This window comes from Myotis myotis, unplaced genomic scaffold (genome assembly GCF_014108235.1).
Source record: "Myotis myotis isolate mMyoMyo1 unplaced genomic scaffold, mMyoMyo1.p scaffold_m19_p_2, whole genome shotgun sequence".
NCBI lineage: Eukaryota > Metazoa > Chordata > Mammalia > Chiroptera > Vespertilionidae > Myotis > Myotis myotis.
The window spans coordinates 81,336,857-81,354,044 of NW_023416324.1; the positions used below are offsets into that span (position 1 = coordinate 81,336,857).

Sequence of the window (17,188 nt, forward strand, 5' to 3'; positions counted from 1 at the left end):
AAACAGCAACAAACAAACCCAGCACATCTAGTTACTGTTACAAGAGATAAAGCTGAAATATGTTGATGGAAACTATAAGAAAGAATTCTTAGGCCATTTATTCTACCCTTAAACTCTTTTCCTTTGTTAAAATTGTCAACATTCTGCCTCCACGCTAAATTAAAACAAAACATGGCAAACCCCCAAGCAATTTTTTCTACAAAACACCTATCCTGAGTCCATGACTCCCTCCTGTATTATCTACTTTAAGGGGTTTTTGGTATTGTTTTTTTTTTTTTTAGGATGTCAAATAGAAGAAGTACCAGGAGGAATTTTGTATAAATAAATGCTTATGGTCAAACTCTCAAACTCATTTTTTTAAAATTGAGACATAATTGACATATAACATTATATTAATTCGATGAAATGATCACAGCAATAAGTCTAATTAATATCTGACAAATTCTCAAACTCTTGAACTGCTGCTCAAACTCTAAGACTTTAAAGTCCTTTCATTATTATATTCACTATGTTATTAAATTTGCGATGAAAAGCAGTGAATCTCTTATAATGGACTTGGCCCTATCTCATAAGCAGAGGCATGGAAAGATAGTCATGGTCTCATCCTTAAGAAACTTACCATCTAGTAGTCCAGGAAAGACTTATGCATGAGTTGGTTGGAAAGTGATACTTGATGGACCCTAGTCAAGTCTCTAATTTAGCGCTCTGCACATAAAAGGGCTCAGTTGCTGTTGATCAGACAAACAAAGTGCTAAATTGTGGTGTTCAGACAATACTGCAATTGGACCTCAAGGAACGAGAAGACAATGTGGGTTGCCAGTATTTGTAGTTTGTGTATAGGAGGTGGGGGGCAGGAGCCAGGTAGGGAAGGGCAGTGGAAAGAGGTTGAGTGGATTAGAATGAGGGTATTTTAGGTAGTTGGCACAAATGGAGAAAAGACCCAGGGAACAATGCCTTGGTTGGATCAAAGGATATGCACTGAATGAGTCAAACCAGTAATAGATTAGAAGAGATTATAGTTGATTCTTGAATAGCTCAGGAGTTAGGGGTGCCAACCCCTAATGCAGTAAAAAAAAAAAAAAAATTATTGATTTCAGAGAGGAAGGGGGAGGGAGAGAGAGAAATAATATCAATGATGAGAGAGAATCATTGATTGGCTGCCTCCTGCATGCCCTACACTGGGGATTGAACCCGAATTTGGGGCATGTGCCTTGACCAGGAATCGAACCATGACCTCCTGGTTCATGGGTGGATGCTCAAACATTGAGCTATAACTGCCGGGCTCCACGTGTAACTTTTGACTCTCCCAAACTTAACTACTAGTAGCCTATTGGTGAGCAGAAGCCTTACCAATAACATAAATTGTCAATTAACAAATGTTTGGTATGCTATATGTATTATATACTGTATTCTTAACAATAAAGTAAGCCAGACATAATCATAACTAAGAGAAAATACATTTACAGTATTGTATGTATTTATTGAAAAAAATCTTCATATAAGGGGACCATGCAGTTCAAACTGTGTTTTTCAAGGGTCAACTGTAATTGTAAAAGGGGTTGAAAATCATCTAGAATTGAGACTCAGATTAAGCCAAATTAATAAAGCTATGAGGGAGCTATTGTGGATTTGGAAGGAGTGACATCCTATATAATAAAAAGATAATATGCAAATAGACTGAAAGTGGAACAACCAGAACATCCGAACAACTGAACAACCAGTCACTACGATGTGTGCTGACAACCAGGTGGTGTGTGAGGAACATGGCGGGCTTGGGCTGCGGCGGGATGGTGGAGCAGGTGAGTGGGGGACCAGACCAAGGCGGGGTGCCAGTCACTGTCATTGGGGTGAACCTCTGGTGGTTACTGAAAGTTCTTTGCTCCTGCACACTGTGGTCCTGCCCACCGCAGTCTCACAACTCACAGTTCCTTTCAAGCTGCACAAATTCATGCACTGGGCCACTAGTGCTTATAATAAGTTTCTTAGGATGAAGCAAAACTCATTGCCTTGAATCAAATGGAGCAAAGTGAATAGTTAACAATTTTTAAAAATAAAAAACCTTTTAAAATAAAAAAATATTTTAATCTTGGTAAAGTATGCATAATAAAATTTATCATTCTAATGATTTTTAAGTTATTAATTTAGTAATTTTAACTATATTCATGCTATGCAACTATCATCAATCACCATCTATCTCCAGAACTATTTCCATCTTCCCAAACTGAAACTCTATAATCATTAAACAACTCCACATTGTCTCCCCTCCCCACCCTAGATATTGGCAACTGCCATTCTACCTTCTGTTTCTATAAATTTTACTACTCTAGGCACCTCATATAAATGGAATCGTACAGTATTTGCCTTTTTGTGACTGGCTTTTTCACTTAGCATAATGACCTCAGGTTCTTTCACATTATATAGCATGTGTCAAAATTTTCTCCCCTTTTAAGTCTGATTAAAGTGTTCCATTGTTATTTATATACCGTATTTTGTTTATCCATTCATCTGGAAATGGACATTTTGTTGCTTCCCACTTCTTAATTGTTGTGAATAATGCTGCTATAAACATGGGTGTACAGGTATTTTTTTAGACTCTGCCTTCAATTCTTTTGGTTATATACCCCAAACTTAAATTGCTGAATTATGTGGTAATTCTTTTTTTGAGGAACCACCAACTATTTTTATGGTGGCTACATTTTACTTTCTCACCAACAGTATACAAGGGTTTCAATTTCTCCAGTCTTGCCAACACTTAATATTTTCTGTTTTTTAAAAAAATTCTATTTTACAGTAACTGAATCAATGTATATGAGGTCATATGTCATTGTGGTTTTGATTTGCATTTCTCTGGAAACTGGTTATATTGAGCATCTTTGTATATAACTGTTGACCATTTGTATATCTTCTTTGGAGAAATGTTTATTCAAGTCTTTTGCCCATTTTTAAATTGTTGTTTTGTTGTTGTTGTTGTTATTGTTGAGTTTTAGGAATTAAAAAATATATATATTGGATATTAGTCCATTATCAAACAATGTGATTTGCAAATATTCAAGTCTTTGTTGTTGTTAAGTTCTAAGAATTCTTTGCATATTCTGGAAACTAGACCCTTATCAGATATATGCTTTTCAAGTATTTTTTCCCATTCTGGGGGTTGCTGTTTTGCTCTGCTGACAGTGTCCTTTGATGCAAAAATATGTCCAATTTGTCTGTTTTTTTTCTTTTGTTGTCTGTATGTGTGGTGCACTACTCAAGAAATTATTGCCAAATCCAATGTCATAAAAATTTTCTCTGATATTTATTCCTTAGAGTTTTATAGCTTTAGGCTTTACATTTAGGTGTTTGATCCATTTTGGGTTAATATTTGTATAGGGTATATATAAGGTAAGTTTCCAACTTTATTCTTTTGCATCCTAATATCCAGTTTTCCCAATACCAATTGTTGTCTTGGCACCCTTGCTGAAAATCATCTTTCTTTCTTTCTTTCTTTCTTTCTTTCTTTCTTTCTTTCTTTCTTTCTTTCTTTCTTTCTTTCTTTCTTTCTTTCTTTCCTTCTTTCTATTTCTGGATTCTCTATTTTATTCTACTGGTTTATATGTCTGTCTTTATGCCAGCACCTCACTGTTTTGATTTTGTAGCTTTGTAATAAGTTTCGAAATCAGGAATTGTGAGACCTTCAGCTTTGTTCTTTTTTTCAAGATTGTTTTGACTATTTGGGGTCCCTTGAGATTCTGGGAAGAAGTTTTCTATTTTAGGAAGAAGTTTTCTATTTCTGCAAAAAAGCATCATTAGGATTTGATGGGGATTACATTGCACCTATAGATTTCTTTGGGCAGTATTGATATCTTAACAATATTAGGTCTTACAATTCATGAACACAGGATATTTTTCCATTTATTTGTGTCTTATTTAATTTTGTTTAGAAACATTTTATAATTTCCAAGTATATAAGTCTTTCACTTTGTGGGCTAAAATGTTTTAAAGTATTTTATTCTTTTTGGTGCTATTGTAAATAGAATTGTTTTCTTAATAAAAGCAGATAGTTTTGCCTTTCATGATGGTTTGTCTGCCTCCGTTCCACTCTCCCTTTCCTGAAGACCGGCTGATACTAATTAGGATGAGAGTGTAGGCCACCCAGAGGGTCACCTTTGCCCTAGGAAGTGGCTACAGCTCTGAATCTTCAGAAGGAGAGAGTCGGGCTGATTTAGTGTGGACCTGAGGTTGTTCAAGGTCTGAGCCTTACAGACATGTTATCTAACGTGCTTTATTCAGAGCACAAGTACACATAACTTTCTTCCAAATGCTACTGCAAGCCAGGGGAAGAGAAATGTGGCAGCTGTTGGGAGGCTATTCAGTTTTTAAAGTTGACTCTAGTAAAATTTGGAAGAGGTAAACAGTATGTCCTTAGCTGTACCATCTCCTTACATTCATTCTGCTTTGATCTTTCTCTTCTTTTATCTTGTTTCTCTATTTCCGGTTATCTCCCTGCCTCGCTCTTTTTTTTCTAAGTTCCCTTTCCTTAGCCTCCTTAACAAAATGTACCTATCCCACTTATTCCCTCGGGTCTTTGCTGGGCAACAGCAAGCTCTTCCTGAAAAATTAACTCTTGCAATGCAAGAATAGGTGAAGTCTTTGCATTTTACAAGGTGACAACATCTTAATCTGAGCAAGGTGACATGAATCAGTCTAAGTTGGTGACTTCAGGAGCCCACAGACTGGGAAGGGAAGTGATGTTTGGGTTTTGCCTAGACCTAGACCTGATCTGACAGTGGACAGAGAAGCCAGGGTCAGACGACTTGGAGGCAAGATGACATGCTGGCCTTTGAGGTAAAGCAGCTGCACCACTGAAGGGCCCAGGGGTTGACCTCAGCCCTGCCTTTGAGTGGATTGTCACAAGGTCTCAGCCAGTCCAGAGCTGTAACTGATATTGGTCTCTTAATGACCCGTTTCTAACCTTTGAGTTTCCTACAGGCTTGATGTTGGGAGGGGTTTACCCTTGAACTATGTGGTTGCAAGAACTTCAGTGTGCTCCAGCAGGAGTCTGTTAACTAAACTTCAGAAATGAGGAAGATTTGTTTACAAGTCACTGCCTGCTGAAAACTCAGAGGGCCCCAAACTGCTTGGACTGGCCAATTATCACAGCATGGAGGTGGGAGGCCTGCAGGCAACAGTCTCAGGTCACACCTATGGACCTCTGTCAGATGTCACCTATGTGACCACTGCGGGTGGGTAACAGGCCCCCATCTCCAGACCTCCTGGCAACTCTCTCCTCTGGAGACCACCCGAGGCCAGGGCTGCACAATTCCTGGCTCCACAGCGGGAGGCAGGGCTTGGCAGAGAGCGGGATTTGGGATTCTGCTTTGTGTCCGGCTGCTTCACAGAGCTATTTGCAACGTGAATTTGATACAAAGTCCGCAAACATTTCACTGCATAAGGCACATTTTATCTCCCTTTCCAGAACCTCCAAGAGAGCCAAGCTTGGTGGCTTGCCAAACAGGCTCTACTCCTTATGTATGCTCCAGTGTAAGTGTTGTTGGTTGCCATTCATCTATTGAACCTCACGTCCAGAGCTCTGGATGCGAAACGAACGAGATTGTAGTGGGGGGAAGCTGGAGTAGAAAGACGGTGCCAACAATTCCTCAGGCAATGGGTGATGGGCTAAGTACACAAACAGATTAAGGTAGACCAGAAGAAAAAGAACACACAAAATCCCCAAACAAAGACAAATACTCCTTCCCTGCTTCCTTCCGCCCAGGCACCTACTTTGGGTTGCTGGAGGCTGAAGATTGATTGCTGTTTTAGGGCTCTGATTATAATCCCATATGTGTAGGATTCAGCTGTAAGATTAGGACCTTTCTTGTTGAACCAACAGAATCTCATGTTATTAAACCTTCCCTCTCAGCTTGCCACCTGTTCCTCTGTTTCCCTGGCCCTAAGACCTGAGCCCATTTCTCCTTTTATCTTTGTTGCCTGTTAATTCCTGTTCCATCAGGTGGAGGGCTTGTTCTGGAAATTCAGGTTTTGGGGGTGAGGTTACTCAGCTTCCTCTTTTCGGGGAGTCCTGAAGCTCTCAGTAATCACACCTTTCCCTGTGCCTTCTGAACTTACTCTCCTGCATGCGTCTGACGCCTTTAATTTATAGTCTTAAACCATAAGGATCTTGCCAGAGTCTCTCCTTTGTCTCCAACCGGATTGTTGGACTGGGTGAGATGAGCCCGAGGCTACTTCCCAGCAGGTCTAGAATTTCCGATTCTAAGTATTTCCAGTGCTCTGACTGAATCTTGGTGACTTACTTTATGTGCGCCCAGGCCCGTAATGGCGCCTGGCATTAAATACAATTACCACCCACTTGGGGCATTCAGAGTGATTGTCTTAGAAGTTTTCCGGTCAAGCATTGGGTGGGCAGTGACACTCTCTCCAGATTAAAGTCCAGAGGCAGATGCCGCAGTGACCAGCGCCTCCTCCAAGCTCCTTCGTAATAGGAGAGCCCAACTGCCACTTCTTAACAACTGTGAAGCCAGGATAATAGGCCTAATAAATTTTCTCTGCAGTTTCAGGGGGGTGTGCTGTCTTTCACTTGCTGTCCCAAACTGCTTTGCGTTGTTGCACGATGGGACAGCTGCTTCGTATCCAGGCATGGCCGATTCCAGCTGCGAAGGAGGAGTGCCATTTGGTGTGCCACAGTGATGCAGAGACAACTTTCAGAGTTGGTAGACTCTTCAGTCTCCACTCACAAGCTGTCTGGACACAAAGTCCAAAGCAGAACATTAAAATCAGACTGGGAGGAGACCAGACCTGCCATTCCAATATTGCAGATGGAACATGGGCTGCGATGGGGCGTTGAGACCTGCTGGCTGCATGCTAACCCACTGCGATAGGTCATGAATGCTTTCTTCTCATTTTGTTTTTTTTCATAAAGAGAGGTCAGGAAGAAGAGGTAAAGGGTATGTGAAGGGGCAGGGGAGAAAAAGGTCAGAGATCTCTACCGTGCTCCCATGGTACTCAGTTTATACTTATTTTATTACACTTTGCTTGCACTGTGGAAAAACTTAAACATGAACAAGTTGTCATTGACTTCATGTATAATAATAAAAGTATAATATGCTAATTAGACCGACAGCTGAATGACCTTCCAGACGACCTTCTGGATGAAGCCAGGGTTGCGAGGGCCAAGCCCCTTGCACGAATTTCATGCATCGGGCCTCTAGCTGTAAAATAACAGGCCATTAATGAAATGGGAGGGACTCAGGTGGTCCCTGCAATGTCAGTGCTCGCTTTTCCCCAAAGGCATTCTTTTTCCCTTCAATTCTTTGGCAGTGCTATAACGATGGGCTAATTTGTTTCATGTCTACACAGGAAGAGAGCAAAATTACATGAATCAGGGTTTAGTTGATTTGTTTTAAACTTTGAAATTTTGACATAATTTTGGATTTACAGAAAAGTTATAGAAACAATAGAATTCTTATATATCCTCTATCCACGTTCTCTGACTATTGAAGTGTTACCGTATTTGCTCCATCATTCTCTCTCTGAGTGGTGTACTGGAGTTGGTTCTGGCTTAGGAGAGCTGATTGTTAACCTTTTTAGGAATTTGTGAGTTAGATGTTTGATTTGGCCATTGCTAAACATGAAATTATTTTAGCTTACAATTAAGTTATAAAGTAAAGAGACAGGTGCCAGTGACTAATGCCTCCTCCAAACTCAAATCAATACTCAATACTTAAGATTCATGTCTTCCTAATTATCTTACTAATACTACGCTCTCTGGAGGTGATTTCCTTCTATTCTCTCTCTGACGAAAATGCTGTATCATAGAGTGCTACTCAGTGTTCGGTGAGCTCCCAGGGAGACAGATCAGGGCTTGATTTATTGCTTTATTGTTGGTCTAGACTTAAGAAAGTGATGAGACTGTGCCAATAATGCAGATTATAGTGCATTTTGTCTGCAGCTGCTACACTGTGAATAGCAACCTCAGGTTGGCTACAGATATAAGAGTTTGGCAAAAATCATTCTGGGAGAATCAATTGGTTATATGGAATTTATAATAAAGTGTACTGCACATTTAATTATTTTTAAAATTGTGTACTGCCCATTCTTTATATCAGTAAAATTTATACTAAACTTACATGTGTACATATATGTGCACAAGTCTGTGGAGAACTGGTTATTAAACATTTACCAACACACTACTATATATACACTTTATTTTTTCTAAGAGTAAGTTGCAAAAATATTGCTCCATTACTTCTAAATACTGCAGAATGTATTTCCTAAAAAGAAAAAGAAAAACAGACATTCTTATAAACAACTGGAGAAAGCATCAAACCCAGGAAGTAAACATTAAGGCAAAACTATTATGTAATTACTGATCTTATTTGAAATTTGCCAATTGTCCTAATAATTTCCTTTCTTGTCCAGGATGTGATCCAGAATCACTCATTGCATTAAGTTCTCATGTCTCCATATATCCTTTAATCTGGAATAATTTCTCATTAAAAACATTTTTTATAACTCTAACATTTTTTAATTGTACAGGCCAGTTGCTGTGTAGAATGTTCTTTAATTTTCATTTGATGTTTTCTCATGTTTCTATTTGGATTTTGCATACTTGGTAGGAAAACCACAGACATGAAATATCCTCTTAGTGTTTTACATCAGAGGTTGATAATGCCGTTGTGTCTCATTATAGGTGATGAATTTTAATCACTTAGTTAAAGTACTTGTCTACCAGGCTTCTCTACTGTAAAGTTATTATTTTTCCTTTGTAATTAATAAGTATCTTATTGGGAGAGAATTTGAAACTATACAGGTATTCAGTTTCTCAACAAACTTATCCATTGATGACTTTTGAGTGTGTTAATTATTATAGCGGTAATTAAGTGCTTATTTTCTAATGTTATTATTCACATTTATGAATTACCTTTTTCTATACGCATGGATTTCCCCCATCCTCCTATCTATTTATTTATGTATCTCAGTGTGAACTAGAGATACCTTTCTTTTTTCAATAGGTTGTTATCCCTTATTATGATTATTTACTTTGGTGTTCAACTTATTTCAGATTTGGCTGATGGGAGTCCCTTCTGACTGGCTCCTGTGTCCTTCTACAAGTCTGGCTTATCCTCCTATATAATAAAAGGGTAATATGCAAATAAACTGAATGGCAGAACAACTGGTCCCTATGACATGCACTGACCACCAGGGGGAAGATGCTCAACGCAGGAGCTGCCTCTGGTGGTCAGTGCGCTCCTACAGGGGGAGCGCCGCTCAGCCAGAAGCCGGGCTCATGGGTGGCGAGCACAGCGGCAGTGGCGGGAGCCTCTACTGCTTCCTCGGCAGTGCTAAGGATATACGACTGCTGACTAAAGGCTCCTGGACTGCGAGAGGGTGCAGGCCAGGCTGAGGGAACCCCTGAGTGCATGAGTTTCATGCACTGGGCCTCTAGTTGTGGTATAATTTACATATAGAAAATTTCAGCTCTTTAAAGAGAATAGTTGGGTAAGTTTAGAGAAATGTATATGGTTGTGTAACCACCACCGCAATCAAGGTATAGAACATTTCTATCACCCAAGGAAATTCTCTCTTGCCTTTGGTATCAATCCTCTTTCTCCACTATCAGTTCCTGGGTATCATTGCTCTGATTTTGTCTCTACAGTTTGCCTTTTCAGATGTATTTTTGTTTGTCTTCTTTCACTTAGCATAACTATTTTGAGATTCATCTATATTGTTGCATGTATCAATAGTTCACTCATGTTTATTGCTGAGTAATATTACATGGCATGGCTATATCACTTTTTTTGTTTTTATTTTAATCCATTCACCTGATGGTAAACATTTGGCTTGTTTCCAGTTTTTGGCTATCTATATATATAAAAGCCTAAGTGACCGAACGGCCAAATGACCGGTAGACTGGTCACTATGATGCACACTGACCACTAGGGGGCAGACACTCAATGCAGGAGCTGCCCCCTGGTGGTCAGTGTGCCTCCACAGTGGGAGTGCCACTCAGCTGACTGACCCATCCTGGTGGCCCACCAGACTGGCAGCAGCCACTCACTCCCTCAGTAGTCCTGCAGCTCCACTCCAGAGAATAGGCCAGGCACCAACAGACCAGCACCACTGGCAAGATCCTGACAGTGCCACTGGCCTCCTAGAAGTTGGCCTCAGGCACTGCAGCCGCTTCCCCTCCCTAGATGCTCCACAAGGAAGAAAGGATATAAAAGTGGTGGCCAGGTGGCTCCCGACAACCGGCATGGTCAGTGGGACGCATTCGGATCTTGGGCTGGCAAGGGCATCCCACCACCGGCCTGGAGGGCCGATTGCATCCTGGCCCCCTCCTCACCCCCCTTGGGGTGGGCGGCAGATGCAGGGCTCATGGCTGGGGAGCGCCGCTGCAGCGGCGTAAGCCTCTCTCCATCAGGACTGACTGGGCACGAGCCTGCAGCAGCAGGTGCAGTGGGGCTGGGATGAGCGGGAGCTGCAGGCAGCATTGGACTGCTGGTTTTGGCCCAATCCCCACAGGCCATGCCGAGGGACCCCACCCATGTACAAATTTGTGCACTGGACCTCCAGTTAAAAATAAAGCTGCTGCTATAATATTTGTGTACAAGTTTTTGTATGGACATGTGATTTCATTTCTTATGAGTAAATATTTCAGGGAATAATGGCTAGGTCATATAATAGATACATGTTTAACTTAAAAACAACAACAAAACACTGAAACTCTTTTCCAAAGGCTTGTATACACACATCAATGTATGGGAGTTCTAGTTACTCTGCACCCTTGCTAACACTTTGTATGGTCAGTCTTTTTTACTTTTAGTGATTTTAATAACTGTGCAGTGGCACCTCATTGAAGTTTTAATTTGCATTTTCCTGATGACTCATGATGTTGAATGTGTTTTCATGTCCTCATTTGCCGTGCATATATCTTCTCTGATGAAGTGTGAGTTTGTGCTTCACCCATTAAAAAAATTGGGCTCTCTTCTTATAATTGAATTGTAAGAATTGCATTTTTTATTTAACTTCTTTATTTTTTTATTGTGGAGAAAAATAACGTACTTGTCAATTTAAATAAGATTTAAGCCAAGGGTCAGCAAAAATTTTCTGTAAAGGGCCAAGTAGTAGATATTTTAGGCCCTGCAGGCTACATGATGTCTGTTTCAACTACTCAAGGTTGCCCTGGCAGTGTGAAAGCTGCCATAGACAATATGCAAATGAATGAGCATGGCTGTGTTCCAATAAGACTTTATTTATAAAACAGGCAGAAGAATGGTTTGCCCATAGACTATCATTTGCCAAACCCTTGGTTTAGGCTTCAGTATCTAGCACTAGACAAGGTTGACTGAACCTGGGCTTCTGCTGTGAAAGGCAATATTAAAATACATAGTAATTGTTCACTAATGAGAACTCTCTGGGGCCTAAGTCCAGCTCACTTCGCTTAAAAGTCAGAACTGTAGGATATAGACAGAATTTCTATATCAGGCTACATGTTTTCTAAGTTATTTTCGGGCTCCAAAAGCCAAATAATTCTAAGGCTGCACTTTCAGCCTTAGAAGAAAGTATCCCCAGCACCCCAGTTGGTTTATGTTCCCCGTACTTGGGTGTGCATCAGAATTACTGGGGAGGCTCCCCTCTACCCCGGTGTGGTCCTGGACTCTGTTCCCCGCACCAGAGTCTCTGGGGTGGACTGAGTTATATGTTTCTAGTTTAAAGCATTTTCCAGGTGTTTTAGATGAAGCCAGATGAGGGGCTGTCACTAAGCGCTGAATAGAGATTCTCAGGGAGTTATCTTAATGAAGAGAGAAGAATAATCTCTAATTACTGCATTGAATTTATGTAAATAGATGCTTCTAAAGGGTTTGAAATATTTTAAAAGTTAATAAGTAGTTAAAATACTCTTTCTAAGCCCTCTCTCTAAACTTGATTCTACTACTGAGCTTCATATCAAACTATTTTTTTTTTATGTATAGATAACTTCAGAACAGCCTCTGCTGAATTTTTAAAAATACCAATTATTGGACTTTAAAGAGTCTAAAATGTGTTGTGGAAATTCAAGCCCATTAGCATTTATTCATAAGGACAAGTGGCTCAATTAAAACAGTATCTTTAATGGATTAAATGTGTTTAAACAAATAGTTAACTATAATACTAGGGGATTAGTATTTTTGGAGGGCTTTATTTTTGATAGAGCTTTAGCTAATATTCTTTTGATAATTTCTGTTTTTCCCTGCTTTTCTACTTGCTTTGGAAATAGTCTCCTCCCCCTCCCCCCAAGTTTTCTAACTTTATTCAACAACTAGAGGCCTGGTGCATGAAATTAGTGCGTGGGTACGGTCCCTAGGCTTGGCCTGCGATCAGGGCCATCTTCTCTGGCTGCCCCCCACCCCCACCACCCACCTCCGGTTTCCTGTTTGCCATTGGGGGATTGGAGCCTGCTGGCTGGAGGGAGGGTCCAAGAGGCTGTTCCAGCCTGCTCTCTGGCCCCAACACCTGCCACAGGTCACCTTCTGTGTGTAGGGTGACTGGCAAGGTGGGGGCCTTGGCCTGGTGCCTCCCACATCTGCCACCACCCATCCCTGGTTCCCTGTTCACAATCAGGCGATTGGAGCCTGCCTGCCAGAGGAAGGGACCAAGAGGTTGGCCAGCAGGCCCTGATCCTGCGTTGAGCTTCTGCCCCTGGTGGTCAGTGCGTGTCATAGCCACTGGTGGTTGCACTGTTCCGTCGATTTGCATATTACCCTTTTATTATATAGCAGCTGTTCTCAACCTGTGGGTCGTGACCCCTTTGGCGGTCGAACGACCCTTTCACAGGGGTCACCTAAGACCATCCTGCAAAGCAGATATTTACATTACGATTCATAACAGTAGCAACATTACAGTTATGAAGTAGCAACGAAAATAATTTTATGGTTGGGTCACAACATGAGGAACTGTATTTAAAGGGCCAGAAGGTTGAGGACCACTGCTATATAGGATCAGCAGCTAGTTCTCATCCATGTTAACTGTTAGTAGAGTATTAAAGTGGTGACAGATGTGTAGGTGACCAACATATAGAGCTTGTTTGGTGAATCTTTATCCTCATTACGTTTTCTGGACAACTGCACCCGGATACAGTATGAGACATTCCTTATTCCTTTGGCCCAGTCGGCTTCGTTGAGCCTGGTGTCAATGTGCACATCTGGAGTTCCCCTCTCCTTCATGGCATGCTTTTTGAAACCTACTCCATGATGTGCTTGTGAATGTTGATGGTGTACTCTCAGGTCACTACCTGGTTGATGGCAGAACAGCCTTTCTTCTTTTCACCACCATTCTTTGGTGGAGCCATTATGCTGGGCCCAAGTTGGAAAGTGGAAATAGTCTTTTAATATGTTGCATTTTAACATTACAATTGCAATATAGAAAATAAAATTCTGTTTGTAATATAAGTCTATCAGGTAAGCTTGGGAAATGACAAAATAATTGTTTGTCAATTGCTTTAGTCCTCAGATATAGTCTAAAGATATTAATCTAATTGTGATTTTTTGATATAAGACTCTAAGGAAGTTTTGCATAAAAAATATTACCTATTTGAAAAAAACTCTCTAAGGCTTAAGATGTCATCCTGGAACATTGTTTAACAAGCTCGCCCAAGGGTTATTTAATTCTCTAGAGAATGAACTTTGGCTTGAATTACTATTTACTCTTGATTAGGGCTCAGATGTGGTCATGGTACATGGTAATGTAGAGACTTTTGTTCATTAGAGGCACAGTGGTCTCTGATTAATAGAGAACATAAATCCAGTGCTTATAGTTTTATTATCCTATAGCTCATTATCATTTTTGTCTCAAACTCAGAAAACATATTTTGGCACACCTTTCTTGATGGACCATATTAACCTCTGTTCCTTAAATTCTCCTTGGAACGAGCTTGATCATCCTGCTGAATTGGATTCACATTAATGGATTACATAAATTTTTGATACATGCTTTACATGTGTAGAAGTTTCATGTCTTTAATTTTTAAAAAATTGTCTTTTTTTTTCTTCAGTTATCCAAAATTAACCATGTTGTTTTTGTATATAAATGAATTTTGGCCCTAAATTTTGCAATTTTCTAATTTCAATGGTCTATTATATAAATTAAATAGTGTCTTTCACCTGTGAAGATGGTTTTTCAAACTGATCAGCAGCAAGACATTCAATGTAATTAGAACAATAACTGTTATGTTGATACTACATGTGCCAGGTATAAGAGATACTGAGGTAAGTGAGGCATGCCACACCTTCCTGGTGGGAGAGACAGATAAGCAACGCCATGTGCTGAGTACAGAATCAGAGCTTTATACCAGGTATACAGTCCAGGTCCATCCAACTCAGCCTGGCTTTAAGTTCTCTCTTCTCTGGAGGAAGGAGCATAGAGCCATTCACAAGCTTTATCACATCCTTCTAGAGACCAATGGCCCACGAACAGGGCAGTAGCAGAGTAAAGTGCATGAATAAGGGCTCTGAAGCAGATGGACTTGGAATGGAATTCTGACTCCCTTTACCAGTGTGTAACCTTGCCATTTGGTTCAACTGTCTCAGCCTCAGTTTTCTCATCTGTCATTTGGGGATAATAGTATCTGTGAAGATTAAATGGGACTTGCATTAAAGGGTGGCGTCAGCAGGTTTGGAGTGTTCAAACCCTGCACATTCCAATGAAACTGGCCCTTTATCAGCTCTTGGGAGATGGCCTCTAAACCCTTGGAATATTATGCCTGTTAAGAGTATTGTTTGTTTGGGGCCTTAGGCCATTTCAGATAGTCTATGCCAGCGGTTCTCAATCTGTGGGTCGCGACCCCTTTGGGGGTCGAACGACCCTTTCACAGGGGTCGCCTAAGACCATCGGAAAACACATGTATAATTACATATTGTTTTTGTGATTAATCACTATGCTTTAATTATGTTCAATTTGTAACAATGAAAACACATCCTGCATATCAGATATTTACATTACGATTCATAACAGTAGCAAAATTACAGTTATGAAGTAGCAACGAAAATAATTTTATGGTTGGGGGTCACCACAACATGAGGAACTGTATTAAAGGGTCGTGGCATCAGGAAGGTTGAGAACCACTGCTCTACATGCTGTCATACATACATTGTTGCTGAGATAATTAAGCATGGGCTGTACAATTTCAATGGGAGAGGGCAATTGGAGGCTCATGCCTTGTCTCTCCTGGACTCTGCCTTTTATCTTTGCTGTTTTTAATTTGTATCCTTTTGCTAGAATGAATGGTGACTGAGCAAAACAGCTTTTCTGATTTCTGTGAGTCTGTCTAGAGAATCACTGAACCTGAGGGTAGTTGTGGGGACCTCAATACAGGGATAGAGTCTGCAATGTCAATGCCTCACAAAGAGTAAATTTGGTTTCATCTTTGCCTGACTTTTGCTCCTTGGCCTGTCCATCCTTCACAAGCCTGCTATGATCATTTGGGTCCACTGACTGTTGCTTTCTCTGCTTGACCTCAGGACTGCTTGCAGGAGACTTTGTTCTGGAGAACAAAATATCTAACCTCAGATGGTTGGCTGAAAACAGCTCTCCTGAATGTCTGCTTTTTTAGGCCTAATAATCTGTGATCTATGCTGCTGTTAACTTCTTATGCACGTCTAGACGTGTCGTACCTCTCCCCCTAGATTATAATTCATGTGAAGTAAATAGTGCCTCTTATTGCCTTGCCACCCACAGTGCCTGAGATGACAGCATGGATTAATGGAAAGGGCCGGGGTTTTAGAGTCAGAAAAAGCCAGGCTGGAATGCAGCTCAGCTATTTACCTGCTACATCACCTTGGGTGAGTACTAGCTCAACCTCTCTGAGCTCCAGTTTCCACATTTACACAATAAAACTCATCTTACCTATTCCACAGGGTTATTGAAAGTTCGGTGCTATCCTGGCTGGCTCAGGCTTAAGACATGGCAATGCCAGCATTTAGAGTTAGGTGGCCCACTCATGGAGATTGTTTATGTGCTTTTTGTAGATAAAGTCTCTCTAGTTGGCCTGGAATGTTAGGGAACACTTTAATGGAGGTTCAGCTCTATCCTCTGATCTGCACGGGCTCCAGGAGTTTCTTGGGAAAGAATATGAACTCTGCCCACAAGCAGGGTTCAAAAATAAACAGACATGACTGATGGACTGCAGAGCAGGACAAGCAATAAGAGCAAGGTTGCAGCTCTAGCTGGTTTGGCTCAGTGGGCAGAGCGTTGAACTACAGACTAAAGTGTCCCAGATTCGATTCCGGTCAAGGGCACATGTCCAGGTTTCGGGCTTGATCCCCAGTGGGCAGTGTGCAGGAGGCAGCCAATCAATGATTCTCTCTCATCATTGATGTTTCTATCTCTCTCTCCCTCTTCCTTCCTCTCTGAAATTAATAAAAAAATATATTTGAAAAAAAAAGAGCTAGGTTGCAGGTAGGGAAAAGTGATCACTATTATTAAAATGGATTGAAATCATTTTACTACATGCCAGACTCTGTTCTAAGCAATTAACATGTATAGAGTATTTCAACCTCCCTAATCCCTAAGAAGAAGGGCAGTTTTTCAATTAGGAAACTGAGACACAGAGAATGGAAGTAAATTGTACAAGGTTACACAGCCGATAAGTGGCAGAGTTGGAGTAGAGAGCCGGGCAGTCTGGAGCCAAGCTCTTAACCATTATACCATACGGCTCTCATTGAACTAACTCCTTGCCACGAAGCCGACAACCTGGGGCAGGAGACATGGTGGTGGAAATAGAGCTCTTTATTACTGGAAACATAACAAACTCTCCAGGAGCAAGTTTCCTCAGAGAGTTGGGTGGTAAAACTGAAGTCATATAGCATGAGAGGCCCTTACCCCTGTATCAAAAGAACTGGACTTGAAGTGTAAGGGGTTTCTCTCTACTGGACACAGGGAGAGATAAATCCTGGAGAGCAGCAGCAGAGAGACTGTCCACAGGGGACCAGCGCCTCTGTGGTGTGGGGTAGACTAGGTGTCCCCCAAGCAGTGGTAGCTCCTTATTACAGCTCCATGTATAGTGGTGAGGAATTCAGGATGCCAGCAGCTGAGACCTGAAACCCAGATAGTAGGATAGCTCATCCCCTTTCCTTCCTTTTAAGACTTCTGAATTGAGTTATATCAAAGGAACAGGAAAATGCATAAGCCATGAGTGTTGAGTTCAAAAATACTTATA

At 40.9% G+C, this 17,188-nt stretch overlaps 1 pseudogene; it reads right to left on the reverse strand.

Annotated features, from left to right (window-relative positions):
- Window positions 1–12,981: 12,981 nt before the first annotated feature.
- LOC118675090 lies at window positions 12,982–13,324 on the reverse strand (annotated as a pseudogene).
- Window positions 13,325–17,188: the final 3,864 nt, after the last annotated feature.